Source organism: Hemicordylus capensis, chromosome 3 (assembly GCF_027244095.1).
Source record: "Hemicordylus capensis ecotype Gifberg chromosome 3, rHemCap1.1.pri, whole genome shotgun sequence".
NCBI classification, from domain to species: Eukaryota; Metazoa; Chordata; class Lepidosauria; order Squamata; family Cordylidae; genus Hemicordylus; species Hemicordylus capensis.
In genome coordinates, this window is record NC_069659.1 from 198,769,031 (window position 1) to 198,789,926 (window position 20,896).

General features: G+C 43.3%; 1 protein-coding gene across 1 annotated transcript in view; it reads left to right on the top strand.

Annotated features, from left to right (window-relative positions):
* Nucleotides 1–20,896, top strand: part of VCL (vinculin) — a 176,068-nt gene that overhangs the window by 20,292 nt on the left and 134,880 nt on the right. The window lies entirely within an intron of this gene.

The window sequence follows — 20,896 nt, forward strand, 5'->3', positions numbered from 1 at the left end:
GCCAGAGTCTGGTAGGGTGAGAATGGAATCTAGTGATCTCTGATGAGGGGCAGAACATGGCATTTTCTGGGTCAGGAGAAGAACCTGATGGACATGAAGTAGGGGGCTGGAGTGACTAGCAAAGGTCAAACAGAAAATAATCTGTCCCCTTGATTTTGGTCTCTCATCTTAAGATTTTACTCCTCTTCCTGAAAATCCTGAGAAAGCAACTAAAACCTCTGAAAACTAAGCTCAAATTCTGAGACTTGGCAACTCCAGCAAAAACAGTTTCCAGGTCTGCAACAGAAAGACATGCAGACCCTAGGTACTTGTTCCATGAAAGAATACGCTGATGGGATCTCAGCTGTCAGTGACTGACCAGGAGAGAGATCTTGGGGTTGTGGTAGACAGCTCGTTGAAAGTGTTGTCTCAGTGCACAGCAGCTGTGAAAAAAGCTAATTCCATGCTAGGAATCATTAGGAAGGGGATTGAAAATAAAAATGCTAATATTATAATACCCTCATACAAATCTATGGTGCGGCCACATCTGGAGTACTACGTACAGCTTTGGTCACCGTATCTTAAGAAGGATATTGTAGAACTGGAAAAGGTTCAAAAGAGGGCAACCAAAATGATCAGAGGCCTGGAGCACTTTCCTTATGAGGCTAGGCTACAGCATCTGGGGCTCTTTACCTTGGAACTAAGGGGAGACATGATCGAAGTGTATAAAATAATGCATGGAGTGGAGAGGGAAATTTTTCTCCCTCTCTCACAACACTAAAACCAGGGGTCACCCCATGAAACTGAAGGTTGGGAAATTTAGGACCAACAAGCGGAATTACTTTTTCACAGAGTGCATAATTAATTTATGGAATTCCTTGCCATGGGATGTGGTGATGACCACCAACTTGAATGGCTTTAAAAGGGGGTTAGACAGATTCATGGAGGACAGGTCTATCAATGGCTACTAGTCTTATGGCTATGGGCCATCTCCAGACTCAGAGGCACGATGCCTCTCAACATCAGTTGCAGGAGAGCAACAGCAGGAAGAGGGCATGCACATACCTCTTGTCTGTGGGCTCCCCAGAGGCATCTGGTGGGCCATTGTGTGAAACAGGATGCTGGACTGGATGGGCCTTGTGCCTGGTCTAGCAGGACTGTTCGTATGTTCTTATCAATCAATTTATTATTGCGGCCGTAGGCCATACAGACGTATGTTCTTATTATGTTCTTATGAATCCACAGCTGATTCACACAGCCTCTGAGTCCACTGACAACTGCTTCTGGCTATCTTTCTCTCATGATGCAGTTTACTCATGAGAAGGGCTGTATACAAATATATTATTATTATTATTATTATTATTATTAATAATTTACATTTATATCCCGCTCTTCCTCCAAGGAGCCCAGAGCGGTGTACTACATACTTGAGTTTCTTTTTCACAACAACCCTGTGACGTAGGTTAGGCTGAGAGAGAAGTGACTGGCCCAGAGTCACCCAGCTAGTTTTATGGCTGAATGGGGATTTGAACTCGGGTCTCCCCGGTCCTAGTCCAGCACTCTAACCACTATACCACACTGGCTCTCTTTATATACAATACATTATATTTGTATACCACCCCAAACTTCCATCTCTGCCAGATGCAAAATGAAAAAATGAGTTTTCACAAAAGCTGACCACCTGCTGAGGGTGAGGGCGGTTCATATGACTTGGCCCTTTAGTGACACACAGGTAGGGACATGTTACTCAGTGAACTAACCAAAAGTGAAAAGATGCCTAGCTTTTTCTTTTTTGCCTTGTTCTTTGCTGAGGTCAAAGGCCTTTGTTACCTTTCATGCGATGCTTCTGGGTCCCCTCTTTGTGATACAGTCTTGAATGCTGCTGTACCTCAGTAGTGATGTGAAGAACTAAAATAGAAAAGGGCTTTCTGTGGAGAGAGAGCTTACATGGCACACACAATTCAGCAGAGCAGCAAAATAAGGGAGAGACCTGAGGCCACTTTGCTCTTTTGTAATGTTTTACATTCAGGCAAGGGATAGAGCCAGGAAACCCCAGCTGCTAGATACGGCATGTGTACACTAGGAAGCCAAAGCAGAGCTGCTGAAAAAAATAGCTCTCCTTTGAGGCCATATATATTCATTTCTCTGCTGACTTTTACACCTGTCAGCAACATTTGTTTGTATGTCCAGGGTGTTTCAGATGCTGGGAGCCCCACCCTCCCGTTTGTTAGGCTGTTGGCTTGTTAATCGTCCAGGAATGTTAGTAGATGTTTAATCAACGGGAGAGAATGACTGCAATACTCATTAGCCTTTCGAAATGTGAGGGCAGAATTTGATGTAATGGGAACATCATTCATCATCTATCTTTGCATATTAAAAAGAACCCTTTTCTGTTATTGAGCTGTTCCTGAGGTACAAAGGTATTCAAGAAATGTATCCCAAATGCATCCTGTTCAACTATACCGTGGGGCATTCTGAATCCTCCCCTCTCTGATGCCTTACCTCCCCAGTCAGTTGCTCCAGGCATTTTTCTCCCTTCCTGGCCCCAATGCCAGAGCTGAGCTGGAGAAGGGAGCAGTGTTCCCTCTAAGGCATGTGCACATGCACGCACTCACAATCTTTTTGATGTCTGCTCAGTTAATGTTAAATCCCACTGAGGTTGAATCAGGAAGGCCCCACCCTGAATGCACGGGTGCACACACTGCCTTGATATTGCCACTTAGAACCAGCTAGTGAGAGGGAACACAGAAGCAGTTTGGAGCCTGTCTTGCAGTTTGAAATGATTTGAGAGAGACTAAGACACAGGCAACATTTTGGAGCTGTGGATCGCTTGATTGAAGGTGAAGCATCTTGAGGGTCAGGGGATGTCTTTGGGGGATCTAGTGCAGAGTTAGTGGATTTTCTACCAGCTCTAAGAGTAACCATCTGTGTTTCCAATAGGCTCTACTTGTTAATGTATGACTAAAACAAGTACTACAAAGATAAGCCTCCAGTGCTCTCACACATAAAAGAAACTGAATCCAGCAGGAAAATTCAACCCTGCCCTTGGAACTTCTCACCACTTGGAAAAACAGGGAGCTCTTAACAATATATTTCAGAGAGAGGCTCAGTAAGCTTGGCATAACTATGCTCTTTCGCTAAGGTGAGAACTCCATAATTCTACAATATGTAAGTATCTGAGTGGCACAGTTAGTAGTAAAAGGGAAACGATACTTATAGCATCATTAAACGAAGCAACTTATTTGAAGGTAACAGGTTCAGAGCAGAGATGGTGCTAGTCAAGGAAGACGCTTCTGTACATTATTATAAAATACATAGTAACCAGTAAAATATTATTGCTGTTCAGTGGCCGATATGAATGGCGAATAGCTTCCTATGTTCTCTGGAAATGAATCAGTTTGACAGAAAGCCCTGGTTGTACAAAGTGATTTCTGGAAACTATCTATCTAAAGCTGGCGACTTTAACAGGCCATACCCTTCTGCCTTATTACAGCGCTCACACTCACGCGCGCACAACCACACACCTGTGGAGACGCTTTTACAGTTGTGGGAATAAAACAATAGGCACACTTTGCCTGGCTAATTTCTGTGTGCCATTGGGAAAAGAAAATGACAAGCCTACCTGGATGGCAGCTCCAGAAATTGTCAGCATTGGTCTAATGGTTTGGGGAACCTTTAGCATAACATCAGCAGTACTTTATCCATTACTATGTCCTTTCCAAAGGTTTGAGCCATGGAGAGTTAAACAAAAACAGAGTCCAGAAATCACCACAACTAAGGGCTTCTGCTTGGGCTAGAAATATCACACACTCTCCTGATATTTTGGAATGGCTATTTGTCGCTGTGGTTCGCTGCAGAAAGTTCTGAATTGTCATAGCTTTTAAAATTAATTTGTCATAGCTTTTAAAGTTAATTATGAGTCCAGAGAAAACATCTGTACTGAGTTTATTCAGAGTTGTTCTTATGTTTTATTACATTTATTGCTGGATTGCAACCAAGAGATACTCTCTCCCTCTCCCACCCCACCCCACCCACCCACCCTCTCTCTCTCTCTCCCTCTCTCTCTCTCTCTCTCTCTCTCTCTCTCACACACACACACACACACACACACACACACACACACACACACACTTTCTCTCTCACACATCCAGGGTGAAGACATGCACATAGAAAGGAGAGCAGAATCTCAGCACAGCACTCATTCTCTCAGCTACACACCTTCACTTTCATATCGGCATGGATGGAGTCAACACACATACAAAAATACCTGCAAAGGGCTCAGTACACATGACTGCCCATCTTGGAAAAACAAGGTTCCCAATTATAGGGAGAGAGTCTTATGTGTGAACAGCTGTATGTGAGTTGGCTCTATACAGACATTCAAGTGAATGTCTATTGACCTTCCCTTGATGAATATTCACTTAGCCTGGGAGTTATTCGCACATGGCTTCTTGCTGTGGGGTAAATGTTGAGGTGAAGTCACTTCGAAGTACACTCGTGGCATTGAGGGAAGCAGCCCCTCCCCTCTGCTCTCGGGTTTGCTTTTTGTTTAAATTTTTATTGATTTTAACAATATCTTAACATTCACATCATATTAAACAAATATTGACTTCCCGCTCACACCTCCTCGTGAATCACCAACTATAGAATTAACCCATTGCTATAATAATAATTCAAAACATATATCTTAAACCTTACAAACTTGATTTTGATCTACCCAACCTGCTAATATTACTAAATTTCAAACCCTGTTGTAAAATCAATATTAGGAAAATAGTTCTTTAAGTATAATAAGAATGGTTTCCAATCTTCTTTAAAGCATTCCAAATTTTGGTCTCTTATCAGTACTGTAAGTTTTGCCATCTCCGCATATTCCAAAATTTTTATCAGCCAATCTTCTTTTGAGGGCAGTTCGTTACTCTTCCATTTCTGCGCATATATTATTCTGGCCGCCGTGGTAGCATACATAAAAAATGTTAAGTTGGTTGTAGAAAACACTCCTTGCGTTATTCCCAGCAGGAAGGATTCTGGCTTCTTAGGAAATGTCATTTTGAAAAATTTCTTTAACTCATTATATATTGCTCTCGGGTTTGCTTATGATGCAGGTTCAGATAGTTGCCTTTGTGTTTTCCTTCTAGCCAGTGGCGATGTTGTGGGGAAGGAGAGAATACTGAAGAGCTACATCAGCATTTGTAAAGAGAGTATACTTCTCATCATGCTAATGATTCTGTGTCAGTGCCTCTCCCTATTTACTCTGGTGTTTTCAAAAAAGGGAGCTTAAAACCAGCAATTTAAAAACCCAGAAATACCTTGAGATAAACTAGAGTTTGCAAGACAAAGCCCAACTTGTGTGTGGAGTGGGTCCAAGGATTTTGAAGGGACTTCAGGATAGGTTTGGCTTATGTGCGAACAGCTGTATGTGAGTTGGCTCTCTACAGACATTCAAGTGAATGTCTATAGACATTCAATGCACACACTCTCTCCTGAAGGAGATTTGGGGTAGAAGCCCCAAAGAGATCCTGGAGATCCTGGAGATCTCGTGAGAATAGAGTGGAACTATTCACACGGGCAGGCAAGACCAGGCTAAGGAAGTCCAGCCCAGTTCTGTCTGTACATGAGAACTGCAGGGAGCGTACAGCTCCTGGCAGGAGCATGTTGGCACCAGCTTTTAGCCAGGGTTAAGGGCATGAGTGCACTCCTACCCCTGGCTAACTGACCGTGTGTCGGTGCCACGCAGCTCCATGCAGCACCTACACACGAGTAGCCTCCCAGCCTGCATCGGGATGCTCCCCATAATGCACCATGCGCTTGCGCAGTGCGTTATGGGAATGCTGAGGGCCTCCTGGCCCCCCCATCTCCCAGCTGCCAGTAGCAGCCGGCAAACGTTTGGGCAAGCAATCCGCCCGCCCAGCCAGATGACAAGGATCATCTGCGGGTGGTGGTACGTGTTTTAAGGCTTCCTCCCCTGCAGCATGGAGCCCTTTCTCCCTGATCATGAGAAAGCGCTCAGTAAATTGCATTTCCATTTAAAGGTTACCAGGCTGCAGGAGAGACAATGCTGCCATCCCTCCTCTACCTCATTATTCCCATTAGAGGCCCCCTTGCCTGCCCTCCTGCCTTGCTTGCTGTGGTAAACAGGGGCAGTGAACTGTGGTCTTGGATATGTCTGGATGGAAGGGGATAATTGCTCAGAGTATGGAATGTTGGAGGATGCTTGGAGAGCAATTTGGGGGGAAAGGAGTCAGGTTTGACAGCTGGAAGAGTCACTTGGGCTGCAGAGCAGAGATGATGGTGGAGGGTAAACAGGACTCATAGGTTAGGGAACCGGTTGGCCTGTTTTAAACTATGTATGAAAAATCAGAGGTACATGAAACTAGTAATTTCACACACATAAACCAATACTTCTTGATACTGACTATTCCTTTAAGAATAAATTATTCAGTTATTAACTTTGACCTGTCCATGGCTCATACATTTAAGTTTGGACACCTACTCCAAAGTAAAGTAACTAGCAGAGAAAAACTGTAACATAGGACACTAGTTCTACCCCACCAAAGTGCGGAAGAAGAAGGGTGGTCAAGGGGATCAGTGGAGTGACTGAGAGAAGGACTATGGATAAGCACCTCCTCTGCAAATTCTCTCTGTAGAATTTGCAATGCAGTCCTAGACTGAAGTGTGAGAAAGGCATGTTCTGCTTTTCTGAGTGTGCAGTTTGGGGGAAATGGTGCCTATAAACTAGATTCTGCCACAATGTACCTCCAGATTTGAACTGATACAGTTTTGCTTGCTGCGCTAAACACTTAAACCACGCTGTTTATAGCATGTATCAAATACATATTACAACTAAACATGAGAAAGCCTACTTGTGACAGTCTCACAAAACATCTGGCAATGCACAAACACCACACTGTTCAACATCCTGTTACTGCATACAGCATGTGGTAACTTTTGTACCAGTGTAAAATGATGAATAAAGACACAGGGACAACCTGGCATTTAAAAAATGCTCTAAAGACGGGGGGGGGGGGGGTGTTTGAAAGACTGACTTCATCTCAGCAGAGGGCATGGTTCATGCCTAACTTCTATGGCAGAATCAAACAGTCGTTCCTTTGTGTGGTTTACATGCATCCTTCCCAACAGCTTCTCCCTTTGCAAAATGGGCCAGCTGAGTCAAAGGGGTCAGTATTTGAGGCATGTGCATCAACGAAGGGCTTCACAAGAACCTGATGTTGCTACAATGCAGAAAGTGGCAGGGAGGCTGCTTCCTCTTTCCAAATGACAGGGCAGAAACCGGGGGGGGGGGGTGAAGCTAGAGAAGAAGCGATGCTGGTTTAAGCAAAGTCCATTCAGCATCATAGCTGTTGAGTACAGGGGCCTCTGGCAAGAAAGAACACTGGGCTTATTAGTATTGGTCAGTTTAAGGATGCAGTCATAAGCGTATCTGCAGTGGAATCATCTACATATCTATTCAGAAGCAAGTCTCACGGTGCTAAGTTGAGCTTACTTACAACTAAGTGGGTGGAGGCTGGCAGCCTTGATTGGAATTAAGTCTCATTGAACTCAGTGTGACTGATTTCTGAACAAGCACGCTTAGGATTCAGCTGCAAAATGAGATACATTTAGGCTGCTGTCCAGAACCTTGCCAAACCTTGCCCCTTAGGCCATACTGAATATGTTGCCATAAAAAGAGTCAGATATTCAAACCACTGGACTCATCCAAATGCTCTTCCTAAAGGCGTGCTAAATACAGACACTTTAGGCTACTTCACATGGCCATAGTTCAAAAGCCAATTCCATGCTAGGGATGACTAGAAGGAGATTGAAAATAAAACTGCTAATATTATAAGGCTCTTATAAAATACTATAGTGCGGCACATTTGGAATACTGTGTGCAGTTCTGGTCACCATACCTTAAGGACATTGTAGGACTGAAGAAGTTGCAGAAGAGGGCATCCAAGATGATCAGGTATCAGGGGCCTAGAGCACCTTCCTTATGAGGCAAGGCTACAATATCTGGGGCTTTTAGTTTAGAAAAAAAAAGATGACTGAGGGGGCAACATGATAGAGGTCTATAAAATCATGCACGGTGTGCAGAAAGTTGACAGAGAGAAATATTTCTCCCTCTCATATAACACTAGAACCAGGGGTCATCCCATTAAATTGATTGCCAAGAGGTTTAGGACTGACAAAAGCAAGTAGTTTTTCACACAATGCATAATTAACCTCTGGAATTCTCTGCCACAAGATGTGGTGATACTCACCAACCTGGATAGCTTAAAAGGGGTTTAGATAAATTCATGGAGGACAGGTAAATCACTGGCTACTAGTCTGAGGGCTACAGGCCACCTCCAGCCTCAGAGGCAGGAAGCCTCTTAATACCAGTTGTGGGGGAGTAATAGCAGGAGAAAGGGCATGCTCTCAGCTCTTGCCTGTGGGCTTCCCAGGGGCATCTGGTGGGCCACTGTGCAAAAAAGGGTGCTGGGCTAGATGGGACTTGGGCTTGATCCAGCAGGGCTGTTTTTATGTTCTTATGGCAAAATGTTTTTGAGTGGTGATGTAGTGCTCTGTTTGCAAGTTCCTACCTCAAAAGGTTCAGCCCACTTCCAACTTATCGTAGTTATCATATGCTGCTAGTGTTGCCAGATCTGAGTCTCAGACATTGCAATTCAGGGGTGGATCCTGGGAGCTGAAGAATGACACGTCAGCCCAGGGGGTAGAAACTAGAGGCACTTGATGAATTTATACACACACACCCCCTCTTAACTTATTCCCATTGTAGAACTATGGCCATTTCCTCCCAGTGGTCTTTCAAAACTAAAGTTATGCTCTTATGGTGCCCATTCCTCAATCACTCTCCCCTACACCAAAAGAAAGACACAGATATGAAAAGAGCATGCTGGTAGAAAAGGTAAAGTGTGCTGTCAAGTCGGTGTTCAGCTCCTGGCAACCACAGAGCCCTGTGGTTTTTCTTTGGTAGAATACAGGAGGGGTCTACCATTGCCTCCTCCCGCGCAGTGTGAGATGATGCCTTTCAGCGTCTTCCTATATCGCTGCTGCCTGACAAAGGCGTTTACCATAGTCTAGGAAACATACCAGTGGGGATTTGAACCGGCAGTCTCTGGCTTGCTATTCAAGTCATTTCCCTGCTGCACCATTAGGTGGCTATGCTGGTGAAAGGGGATGGCTTAAACTTTAGAATCAGTCATGTGGCTCAATACATGTTGATGGCTGAGGCAAGGATCAAATGCTGCTTCACCTGGGGCTTGGCGGAAGCAGTGGAAATGTGCATTCACTGGAGATGATAAGAACAGCCCGACCTCTTCCTCCTTGCAGGCTGAATTTCAAAAGGAGCGGGGTTGGGGGTGGGAGCAGGGATCAGAAGAACTAGTGGAGAAGAGGTGAGTACTGTTCATTGAGTTGGGCTCTCTTCTTCTCTCCAGGCCAGCAGCAGTGGGACTGAACAGGTGGGTGAGCAGCCTGCTAAAGTTTGCCAGCTGCTAACATTCCCCATGACTATGTGGGACAAAAATACCATTTGATGCGGAGGGAGGGGAGGGTCGTCTCCCCTGCAGATTTCAGCTGGCCTAGTACTGACCTCTCTCCTCACTCCCATCTTTCCTCCCGCATAGTCTTGGACACGAAGAGAAAACTCTCTTGGAAAGCAAACGGGAAGGTTTGGCCTAATCCAAAAGGACAGTATTTTCTAAGAGGAATCTCATTGGCCCCATTTTCTGAATAAGTTTGAAAATGTCAAGCAAACTATCAGTGACAATTTGAGAGCTTTTTATTATTTTATCAGTGGCAGGTCAGTGTCTCCTGAATGTCTAGTTATGACTCAACTCTCTAATCACATTCTCCTTTATGCCAATGTAAAGTCAGGTAACAAAAAGGCTACAAACACCCCACGCAGAGGACATCACTAAGCCAGTTACATCCTGTTTCTATCAACATGTACTTGGAAGCACACCCTACTGATTTCATAGGGGAGTGTGAGAACTGCAGAACTGGAGTGGAAAAAAGACCATTAAGAATATGCCATCCAGATCTAGACTTTTCACCAACTAAAGGGATGAGATTTTGTCTGGGAAACAACAGCCAGAGCTTTATCTACCTATTTTGTCTGCTAATAATTATGTACTCAGTGCATTTTCTGAAATTAATTTCTGCTTTTTGTTAATATTTTATTTTTTTATTTTTATTTGTTGTGAACCACCCTGAGCCATTTTTGGAGGGGTGGTATATAAATCAATCAATCAATCAAACAAACAAATAAATATTTTTCATATTTTTCTTTGCTTTAAAGGGCTCTGTGTGGTCCAATTAGTACTACAGACAGATTTGGGATAAAAATTGTTTATCAAGGGAGATCCTCCAATTGCATCTCTGCTCTAGCATGCTACTTTGTAACTGAAGTTCTATAGTACGATGCACAGCTCTAACATAGTTAGTCTGTACATGTTCCTTCTGTGTGCATTTGAAGTCTGCAATGCACTTTATTTCATGGGCCTTACTTCTAAGCAAATATGCTTAGGATCACCCTACATGACTGAAACAAACTGTGGAGAGAGGTCTTAATGTCATGCCCTCACCAAGAAACGTCTTTGTCTCCCTTTAGTTTTTTTTAACATACAGCCCAAAGAAGTGTTCTGTGTAACTCAAAAGCTGACATAGCACATTGTGAATCAGAATCAGATCTTTATTATGGTCATTGACCAATACAATTAAATCCATCACCATCCACCCAATCATCTATATCAGTAGAAAACACTATCAGTCTAATAAATCAATCTGCAATGAAATAAACCTAAACAGCATAAACAACTTGGTTTACTTAATCTCCATCTGCTAGAATAGGGGAAGCCTTAACAATATCTTGATGAACTTCATGTGCAATAGCACAAAATTTAGCAATACTTTAAGTTACATGTACAATTTGTTTTCAGGGAGAAATTATGAAATGTAAAATTTCCCAAACCTATCTGGAGTGCAAGATAAAAAGGGGACTACCAATTTACTATGTAAATTGCAACAAAATGCACAGCAAAATGAAGTAAGATATGAGCACAGTTTCTAATTCACCCGATCCACATGGGCATTTATGTAAAGAATGTGGTGTTCTTTTATATCTCCCCTCCAGTCATGGTGATGGAAAGGCGTTAAATAGCACATTGTGAACATTGATTGGTTTTCCCAAACAAGTTACTCCCCAATATGTGTGCTTAGAATTGCAACCATGTAGCACAGTCCCAAACATATCCTTAAAATTCTCCTGTTTTCAGTGGCTCATGCTGCCATGTGACCAGGCATAGGATTGCAGCCATGCAGCCCAATCCTGTCGTTTATTCAGACGCAAGTCCCACCTGCTCAGTGGAACTTAAATCTAAGAAAGCATCCATTGGATTGCAGTCCATTGGATTTACAGGCAGAGGGCACTGTAAAGAACAAATACACACAGGTGTCCTTAGACTTAAGTCTAAGGACACCTGTGTATATTTGTTCTTTACAGTGCCCTCTGCCTCCACAGAAATACCAAAAGTATAGAAAGCTAACTGTGAGGGCAAAGCACCTTCCCTGTCTCTATAAAGAACGAGAGAGAACAACAAGACTAATGTTGCCTGTCTGTCCATTGAGAGACATTGGCTCCATTCTCCAGTGCTAATACCAGCATGTTTAATTCCCAGGAGTGCTTGTGCACTGCCAGTGTATTCGAGTGCAATTATGGAACTAGGGAGCAATCATTCAAGATATTACAATCTTTTATCACAGGACCACATGCAGCCATGGATCATTATTTTAATCTTCAAATGATTCGCCATATGGCTGGATGTACCCAGACACAGCAGCAGTGTAATGATCGTATTACAGTGCTGTCTATCTGGGGACAGCATGGCTTCTCCTAGCCCTGCTAATTGCGAAACTATTGTTTTTTGTTAATATATTTTGCACATTTCCAGTTTCCATTTCACTGCTTTGGAATGCAAACTCTGCTGCAGCATTCAAGGTTCCCTTAGGACATGTCCACCACATTGCAGCTTACGAGAGGTCAAGCTAACACAAAGATGGCTATATAGCAATAGCAATAGCACTTACATTTATATACCGCTTTATAGCCGGAGCTCTCTAAGCAGTTTACAATGATGTAGCATATTGCCCCCAACATTCTGGGTACTCATTTTACCGACCTCGGAAGGATGGAAGGCTGAGTCAACCTTGAGCCCCTGGTCAGGATCGAACTTGTAACCTTCTGGTTACAGGGCAGCAGTTTTACCACTGCGCCACCAGGGGCTCATAGTAGTGGTCTACCATGGGCAAGCCCCCCGCCCCAGCATTGACAGGCACAGGATGGGTGGTATAAAGGGATACAATCATTAGGAGGTGGAGTAATCCTTCCAACACCACACCAGCCAAGACCTGGATAGCCTGAATGCCTCACACACAAACTAGCAAAAGACCCTCACTGATCCACACTCCACAGTGGATTTGTGGGGATGATGAGCATGGCCTGCTCCCTCATAATCCCAAGCTGATTTGAGAACACATGATGATGCTACCTTTATACCTCTGATCAGGTGAGTTTACACGGTAATTGAGGGCAGTGGCGAGAGGAGGTGCTTCAGAGTGCACTTTCAGGTACAGCATCCCCAGTTTTAAAACAACTGAAGAGGGCTAGAGACCCTTACCAAAGACTCCTTAGTTGTGATGGGATAAGGTGACAAGTACTTTTGTGGAATGGTAGCTGGTTAAAAAAACAGGAAGCATAAATAAAAGGTCTGCTTTCATGATCAGCTGCTGTGGCACAGTGGGGAAGTAGCTTGCCTAGGGAGCAAGAGGCCGTTAGTTCAAATCCCCACCAGTGTGCTTCCCAGACTGTGCCTAGTAAATATATATTTGTAGTCACCTGTACTGGGCAGCAGTGATATAGGAAGGTGCTGGAGGTGGATGCTCACTACAGTGGCAATGGCAAAGGCATCAGCTGCATGGGAGAAAGGCAATGGTGAACCACTCCTGAGGCTCTGTGGTCGCCAGGAGTTGACACCAACTCGCCTGATGGTGGGAAGTAAGAAGTGGATTCCCTCAAGGATCTGTTTTGGGAGTGCTGGTTCAAAAATAATCCACAGTTAGTCTGAGGTGGCCAAATTTTCAAATGATGCTGAATTATTCAGGATGGTAAAAAGCTGAAGCAGATTGCAAAGAACTCCAAAAGGATCTCTCCAGACTGGGTGAATGTTCAAAAAACAAAAAGTAAATGAGATTCATGTAATGTGATGTACCCCGGAGCAAAGAATTCTAACTTCACATATAAAATGATGGGGTCTGAACTGGCATCAACTAATTAGGAAAAAGATCTTGGGATTACAGTGAATAGAGAGCCAGCGTGGTGTAGTGGCTAGAGTGCTGGACTAGGACCGGAGAGACCCAAGTTCAAATCCTCATTCAGCCATGATACTTGCTAGGTGACTGTGGGCCAGTCACTTCTCTCTCAGCCTAACCTACTTCACAGGGTTGTTGTGAAGTGAAACGTAACTATGTAGTACACCGCTCTGGGCTCCTTGGAGGAAGAGTGGGATATAAAATGTAAAATAAATAAAATAAAATAAAATAAAATAAGTAAGTAGCACAAAGAAAAGTTCAATTCAGTATGTGGCAACTGTGAAATGGATGATTAGGAAAGGGACTGAAAATAAAATTGCCAGTGCTACAATGCAATTATACAAAACTATGGTGCAGATGCACTTGAAATAATGTGAACAGTTTTGATCATTCCATCTCAGAAACAAGCACTATAGAGTTGGAAAAGGTGCAGAAAAGGACAATTAAAATAATCAGTGGGTGCTGGAGCACATTTCCTATAAGTAAAGGCTAAAGTGTTTGAGTCTTTCTCTCTCTCTTTGTTTTTTGTTTAAGAAAAAAGGGCAGCAAATTACAGTTTTATAAGAGAAATGATAAGAGGTTTTTAACAGTATGAATGGTGGAGAAAGTCATTTTCTCCCCCTCCCATAATACTAGAACTTGGGTTCATCAATGAAACAGATCAGTAGGAGATTCAAGACAAAGTATCCTTAAATCAGGACAGGAAACTGGTTTGAATTAGTTTTCCTGGATTAAAGGGAAGCCAGTTTAGTCTCAACTAGGGATGCACAAACCAATCAGTCTCAAAACCAGTCTTGGAAACAGGCGCGGAGGGAGGCTGGCAGCGGCCTGTGTTGGACTGCCGTGGAGGCCCCCTGGGCCCCTCCCCCCACATCTGATGTCAGATGTGGGGGCGTGGTCTCCCTCCCAAATGGGACTGCATGGCCCCGTTGGGCAGCACTGGCCGCCAGAACAACTCTCCCTGCCTTTAAAGGCTGTACAGCCCTGTCTGGGAGGGACATCGGCCCAGGCTGTGAGGCCAGGAGCAGCTCTCCCTGCCTTTCAAAGGCAGCACAGTGAAGCTGAGGAGAGAACAGCACTTTATCCTCCTCCTCCTCCTCCTCCTCCTCCACTCTTTCTGTACTCTCTTCCCCTCCTCTGGCTTTTGAAAATGCCAAAAGGGGAAACAAAGAGTGGCAGGAATGGGTGGTGTGTCACTATCAGGTAAAGTCTGGGGGGTGCCAGGAGGTTGTGGGTGGCAACCTGGCAGGTGATCCATCACCTCTGTCAGCCACTTCACTTAGCTTCATTAGCAGACTGGCCATGCATGTTATTGAGGCTGGATCCTAATTTGCTAAATTACAGTTAGAAGGAACTAGTGTTAAAGCTACAATAGTATCTTGAAGCACTATGACAGAACCTCATGCTGCAGATCTGTATAATTTCATATAGGCCAGGTCCACACATAACGCAGCATCTGAGGTTGCTGTGAACTGTTGCAGCCCCATGAGTGTGTGTGTGAGCCCTACTTCTGGTTTCAGTGATGATATGCTGAGATTGGGTATATCATACAAACCCTCCAATCTCAGCATGTCCTACTCTACTTGCAGTACAGAACCTCACATCTGGAACTTAGATCTGAAGTGAGGACAGATTTTGGGTTCCATGCTACAAGGGTTGGGTATGTTGGGATTGGTGGATGTGTACTGTTAGAAGTTTTATTGTGTAATTTCTGTCACTAGTAGTATATTAGCAACAGCTATTGATAAGGAAGGGCTTGGTTTTTGTTTAGGTTTAAATGGAGTTGTAGGCCTCCTTCCTTAAGTGTGATCATACAAAACATTTGTGAGTCAGAAGCTGCCTGTCTTGGAAATTTCATAAGAAAGAGCAAACAGATTATGAAGTAAGGGGGCTCACAACATGACTTCTCATCGCTGAAGCCTGGGGGAACTTCAACATGAATACAGAAAAACAAAAACCACAGACATCCTGCAAGTTAATGTCGTGGAACATAACAAATCCGGGGGATTCTTGGGGGCTGGTCACATAAAGTGCTCGTGATCAGGTAAGAGGGCCAATGAGAAAGGAGTAAACAGCTACGACCACAGAAGGAGTATAAAAAAGTGTATTAGATTGTGAGGGGTCCAGCTCTTCACTGGAAATCTGGTTGGTCCTTCAGCCGGTTGAATAAGCATGTGCACTATTTTGTACTTCCTACTATGGATTTGTGGTGAGTTTCTGAATAAACAGTTGTGATCCTAGTAAGATCTGATCATTTCCTTGGGAACCAAAGGGAACTTGCCTGAAAGAATTCTGAACTTGGGTGTCTCTGCTGAGGCTTAGGCCAAGCCTAGAGAAAACCACCTACATTGATCAATAACATTCGTTCAGTACAACATGCCCAGTCTCTCAGCACATTGTTAATGACTGTGGGCTTTAAGGGCTGTGACAGCTTGCAGCAATCGCTGGTGCCACATCATGTGTGAACCTGGCCATTATTTCCTAACAATAAATCCACAATCTAGGAGCACAATAGTTACCACTTTGTTAGAGTAACTATTCGTTACCCATGTGTATACACAAATAGGTATCTAATGTGGACAACCACATTGTTACCAGGTGGGTAACTAATACTTACCCATGTGGATACACATGCTTGTGACACAGGAAATGGACAAAGACAACAGAAGGAATGGGTAAGGAATGACACCGCAGATTGGATAATTGCTAGCATGGCAGCTGTGAAATCAGTGATTTGGAATGTCTGTTCCCATGAAAACATGATACAAATATACTTGTGAAAATATGCTCTTTCAAACCAATGGAACTTCGGCCATAAAAAGTCCCAGTGATACCAATTCCAAAATGTTGTCATTACAGATGCCTCAGGGTCAGGTGTGTATTAAAGCAGCATCGACTCAACAGTGATCTTATAATATACTAGTAACCAAACTAGTTAGATACTAGTAACCAAAGTGTTCTGTGAGTGGATACATGGAGAGAAGCAGCTTTGGTGTATCCCAGCAAAGACTGAAACCTAGGACAGCAACTATGTTGATATCACTTGTTGTAAAAGTTGCAACATATTGAGAACGTTTGTTTGTTCCACATTTCAGGCTCTTCTTTAAAATTTTAAAAGGTTTGCAAGAGCAAATATTACAGACCCATGGCAAACCAGAAGGGTAAAGTGCTTAGGTAGGTCTTACTATAAGCAAAAAGCTATCTTCTCTGCTGTCTTCCTCCCTCATGCACATTCCCTCTGGTTGTCCCACACAAGAGCTATCATTTTAGTCACATGGCATTAAGGGGTGTGCTCAGTAAACACAACTTTCTCTTTTCATCTGCTGTGCTATTTTTATTGTTTTATGGATGCTTTATTTGGTTTGATATTGTGCTCTTAATTAGGGCTTCTCAGATGACCAACATAATGTCAGTTTGGCGGGAATCTGAGATGCTTGTCCCATGCACACTCCTACCGCATGTTGTGTGAACACAGACATTTTTGGCCATCTCTGGTCGAGAGTATTCCCCTAACTTGGCAAAGAGGCACCTTTTAACGTGGTGATTCTCTTTATTTAGCAGGGGGAGAGTAACTGGCCCTATCCACCCCCAGCACTGTATTTCCAGTGACAGTTGCTGGTGTCTATCTGATATTTCTTTTTAGATTGTGAGCCCTTTGGGGACAGGAAGCCATCTTATTTATTTATTATTTCTCTGTGTAAACCACCCTGAGCCATTTTTGGAAGGGCGGTATAGAAATCGGATAAATAAATAAATAAATAAATAAATAAATAAATAAGAAGCAGCAGCAGCCAACCCAACATGAAGCCGAGATTGACAAGCCAACTTCAGAACCTGAATTGCAAATCTCAACTTCATGTCAGGTTGGCACGTTGCTAACCAGAGATCACAGAAAAACCCTGGACTCTCATGACACACTCCATGGGAGCACACACAGGGCAAGGAACTCAGATTCCTGTTGAACCAGCATTATATTGATCATGTAAAGAGCCCCACTGTGCGCTGCCTTGGGTATTATGTTTTAATGAAAAGATAGGACCTAAATTTCTTAACTCAATTAGGAACAAAGATCAGCTGTAGCTTTTGAAAATTTTAAGATTTTAAAATTTCAGTAACAGTTGTAAGGAAGAGAAGACAATTGTGCTTGGATCCAATTGTAAAATTAAATCATAGCCTTCAGTCATGATCTTCATGCCCCATTTGTATGTAGTTTTTGTATTTTCTGTTCAAGTTTTAGCATGAAGTTTTTAGAGTGTTGCAAGGCACAAACAATATTTGTTTAGCAGTCCGATGCTCGAAATCTGGATCAGATTTTTAAAGGTATTCAGATTCCTTTGATTGGTTGTTGAACGTTTCTATAAGTGTTGGTCCCTGTCTCCGTTGATTTTAATTTGCTACACTGTCGTTATTCCATTGCAGATGCTGGGAAGGAGACCATCCTTCTTTAGACTGATGGTTTGCTAATAATCCAGGATGATCAAACACAGTAGATGATGTATAATCAATGGAAGCAAACAAATGTTCTCCTCCTAGCTGGAAATCTCTCTCCAGCTTTTAGAACATAAGGGCAATTGGAGCTTGGGGAAGCTGACATCTTCCAGTTTCTGGGAGGGACAAAGAAATAGTTTGTGTATAGAGAGAAATCAGAGTGATACAGAGGCTCAGTTTAGCTGTCATGTGGAGCTAGGATTGAATCACAGTTTCACATGGCATTCCCTAGCCTCAGACAGGCCCACTCCCCACATCCTTTCGTGCAGGAAGCAAGAAATGATTCTACTTCTGATTCTGGCTTAGAACAAGTAATGTCATCCGAATCCCCTTTCTAGTAGTGCCTATTTTCTTCCATATACTCTACCTGTATATTTGTAAATAAAAGAAACATTTCAGATACCATGAGGCTATCATGTAACCCAGGAATGGCCAGTGTGGGCAGGGGTGGGTGGCGAGAGACACCTTTAAGCATAAATGAGTAGGTGCTTACCTCCACTCCGACCACATCTGCAAGCTGCTCTGAGAAGCACCCCGCCACTGAGCACTCCCTGCAGTGGGGGATTGGTTCCACCACTCCCCTGGCTTCCGCGGATCCAATCCCCTGCCAGTGGTGAGTGGCGGAACTGATCCCCGGCTGCCACAGGGAGTGCTGGGCGTTGTGCAGATGTTTGGAGCAGCTTGCAGGTGCAGCTGGAGCAGAGGGAAGCACCTACTAATTTATGCCTCAATGTGCCTCTCACCGCTGCCCCTGGCGGCACCCACACGGCCTGCTACTCATGTAACCTACATTGTCCTCATAGTGGCAGCTGACAACACTATGGGGACAAATGACTTTTCTTGTTCCAGGACCAGCCAGATGCAACGTGATCCCGCTTAGGCTGCCTTGGAGCAGATTCAATCAGCTGCCACCAATTGGGAGAACAGAATGAGGGGACAGAGGAATGCTAGATAAATGGCCCTCACAAGGCACAGTGTGACCCAAAGTATCCCATTTTGTAAATGTCTGTGAAAAAGTACTAGGTGTTAGTCAGATGCTAATAAGGGAACCAACTTCTTTAACTGTGCCAGCCAGCAGGGACTTCATATCAGTTGGGAGCTGGTTCAGCAATGCAAGCTCATCAGTTGTGGTTAGTGAATTCACAAGCAGCTCTCCTGAGTATGTTACGATACGATTTGATGGGTATTTATATACTGCTTTTCAACAAAAGTTCCCAAAGTGGTTTACATAGAAATAAATAAATAAAATGGCTCCCTGTCCCCAAAGGGCTCAAACTCCAGGTGCTTTTCCAGCCTTTCCACAGCCAGCTTAGAAAACTCCACAATGTAGGGTGGTGAGCACAGCAGTTAGTAGAGAAGTGCCCATTTTCAACTGCCTTCCAGAGTGATGGGTCAGGAATGAGGTTCGTGACTTAAGATGGTACCTCATGGATTTCCAACTGCTTTGGTGCAGTCTTCTTTCACCTCAGTGGGGGCCTCCACAAGAGAATTTCTTGGTGGATTGAGTCCTACGTGAACAAACAAAACCCCAACCTCCAAATTGTGAACTGACTACTAATCTAAAATAAATTTATAATTCTGAATATGGGAAAAGAGAGCTGTATTTTAAGAAGCAGGCAGAGACAATATAATGCGTGTGTTCCCAATTTTCAGTTGTATGGAAGCAAGGTAAGAGAAAAAGCTACCCAGCTTTTCCTCCTACCTTGCTTCCACACAACCAAAATTTAGGAGCATACTCAGCACCCAAACCCAGATAGAACACAGTTTTTGATTGTGTGAATGATCTCTGTATTTACTTGAATCCAAGTATTTACCTGAATCCAAGTTTGTTTTTTCAATTTTGTTTATATTAGAAATCAGGAAGTCATCTTAAATTCAGAGCTCTGTGCCTTCTGAGTAAATGCAGGTATAATTTGTACCACTACTTTTTAAGGGGTCATCTTAAATTCAGAATTGTCTTTGATTCAGGTAAATACTGTGATCACAAATTCTGTGATTCTGTTGGCAAGCAGAGCAGGAAATGGAGGATTTACTAGGATTGCATGTATTTTACATTATTTTGCATCCAGACAATCCAAATTCTGCAGTCTATACACCGTAGTCTATAGACTATTTAAATTTTGCATAGTTTTTTCTGCTTTTACTAGCAGGGATGATAGAAGCTATGAAGTGGATTAAAGCCCCCACACCAGTGTTCTCTCTATTTTTTTTCCATTTGTGTGCAGAATAAATTTTGTTCTGAGCGGCAGTATCAAGGCAGTGTGTGTGCCCATATATTCAGAGTGGGGCCTTCCTGATTCAACCTGAGTGAGATCTAAAATTAACTGAGCTGACATCAAAAAACGTGTGAGTGCACACACACACCTTAGAGGGAACATTGCCCCACACTGGTATTCTCACAGCTGCCCTCTAGCTTCTGAGGTTTCAGTAGGCATCGCTCACTACACACAAGTTTATCTTTACAGAACATAAGGACTAGCGATTTGAGTTTTTAAAAGAAAGAAATAAGTCAGTATGCAGTTGCTGATTGTGGTTGCAGTTATGGCCTTATATGGCATATATGGCAGACTGAGATACCGGCTAGATTGGCTAGTACTCTAGAGCTGCCCACTGCTTGCATTTGCAGCAAAAAACATGACAAAGAATAAGCATTTCTCTCCATCAAAACAGCACCTGGTACAGAACTTGGGAGGCCCAAAATGAAGTGGAAAATTGAAGAGAGATTTCACACAATCTCTGCCAAAAACATTTAATGAGTCTGAGATGCACACTAAGACTGAGAAACAACTTGAGACTTAAATATATTAACAACTGTTTCACCTGTGTTGAAGCCAAGTTCCACATTCTGATCATATAATGTAGATGTCTAGCCAAATTCCAGGTATAGTCTTCTGGTAGTCAAGCAAAGCAGGACCTTAACATTTCCATACCTTTAAATGAATGTAACATGCCTGAAAGATCTCACTGCACGCACAGCACTGAGAAGTGCAATAAACAATCCAGTTGTTGATAATCAAGCATGGAAAACTATTTCTAAAGCCACTGCAACATGGGGTGG